A 2,187-nucleotide genomic window follows, 5' to 3' on the forward strand; every position below is an offset into this window, starting at 1 on the left:
TACATTTAATTTAATATTTAATAAACTCACTTTTGAGTTTAATAAATTAAATCAATTATAAATTCAACATTTGAATTTAATATTTAAATTAAAAATTCAACTCCTTGAATTTATCACCTCCAAAATTTAATATTTAATAAACTCAACTTTTGAGTTTAATAAATTAAATTCTCAAATTCTATAAATTCAATTCCTCGAATTTATTCTCCAAATTTCATAAATTCAACTTCTTGAATTTACTATCTCATAAATTCAACTCCTTGAATTTATTTTCTAAAAATGTAATTATCATAAATTCAACTCCTTGAATTTACTATATCATAATATAAATTCAACTTTTGAATTTATTCTCTCAACGAGAACAAACGATCCAGTGCTTGTGTGACCCCAATGATTCAGAGATACAGCTAGCCGTGAGTTCACAACTCTTTGTGATTCAGAATAACATTTATTCTTATTCGGGCTTACCCTAGTTAGCTCCACTCTTTTCATCAACACCTTGATCAAGAATGTCAGAACTCATTTCTAATAGCACCCATCGGATCATGGTAAGAGCGTCTAGTAGCATCGCCCCATGACCCCCTAGGTATCACTGATAGTGCCTGCAAGAACCAGTCGATTATGATTAACGTACAGTACGGTCACTTCATCTCATATATCCCGATCGAATATGCAACCATTGGTTCATCGAGGGTTGCATATTAATTCGATAACTATGATAACTATAATAGTGGCATCGTGTATACTATTGGAGAACTCCTTCTCCAACGTACATCTCATACTCTGGCCAGAGATTCCATGCACTATTATTACATCAGATCACATAGGATATCCACACCCGTAGGTGAGCGGTGAATCCCCGAATACAATGCACTGGCTCCTATATGTGTCGCAACTGTACCCAATCTCGCCACCTGATGACTCTCCTGGAGCCGGTAAACGAGTCAAAGCACAGCCCTAGCATATAGGGCCTCAGTGTTGTCCCGGGTCGTAAGGACTAATGGTGTACAATCATAATCACAGACTTATCCTCTCGATGAATGATAACCACTTGGAAAGTCCGAGGGAGGGTTGTTCGGTATAATCATCATATGACTACCCATCTGCATGTTTGGACATCTCCATGCCCTTACCAAGAAACGCACTACACAACATCATAGATGCTAGTCTCGAGCTCAAGCGACCTTTATCCCTGTTTTAGGCGGCTGAATCGACTAGGGACAAATTTAGAATATGCAGTGTTTACAAATGAGTTTCAACATCGAATTACGATTCATTTGTATTAAAGCATAATCAAGGACTTTATCTATGCTGTTTGCATGAGTATACAGATAAAGTATAACAAGACCATAAAAAGTTAAATTATATTAAAATAAAGATTGTTTATTTCACTTGAGTCAATAAATTTTCTAGCCAACCGTTGGTTTGCAGGACACCTACTCTAACATTTTTGGCATCATTCATTTGTATAAAATCAAACATTTCTTGGATTTGAGTGCCGAGGGAATCTTGAAGACAGTCAATACGAGTGTAAATCCTCTGTTTACTTTGCGTAATTTGACCAGTTAAAGTGACCAATGCTTCATTGTAGGATCTTTTGGAAGATTGAAACTCGATCATGTTTAAGTGAACATCCCTATGAAGATCAGAAATATTTAGATTGATGGATCGACATAGATTGGTTATGCAATGATCAGAAGCAAGCAGACAAGCATCAAAATCCACCATAAGACTCTCGAACCTTTTCAATATGAGATAAGACTTCTACAAATGAGCATTAGCCTCAATTTGATTTTTGTTTTTGGGAGATCCGGTGTCATCATAGTGTTCCGACCGGTCGACATCCTCTTCAATATTTTCCTCCTCGTGCGCCATATGATTAGCCTCAGTTACACCTTCACAAGTGGGGATAATGGGGGAGAAATCATTTGGAATATCAGTGTCAATCGGTTGAGATGAGAGAACAGGAGAACCTCGATGTTGAATTGGAGAGGATTTCAATAATTGTTCTTCAAAAATGGTCTCGGGAGACAGACTTTGGAGACTCGTAGTATTTTCTTTGGGAGAAGATTTGATCGTACCACATCATCAACGGAAGTTAAAGGGAATTCCGATAGTGGTATCTCCAATACATCAGTAGTGGGAATGACACCTGGTATATCAGTGGCGAGAGAAGAAGAAACATGT

Source organism: Primulina eburnea, chromosome 13 (genome assembly GCF_022965805.1).
Source record: "Primulina eburnea isolate SZY01 chromosome 13, ASM2296580v1, whole genome shotgun sequence".
Classification (NCBI taxonomy): domain Eukaryota; kingdom Viridiplantae; phylum Streptophyta; class Magnoliopsida; order Lamiales; family Gesneriaceae; genus Primulina; species Primulina eburnea.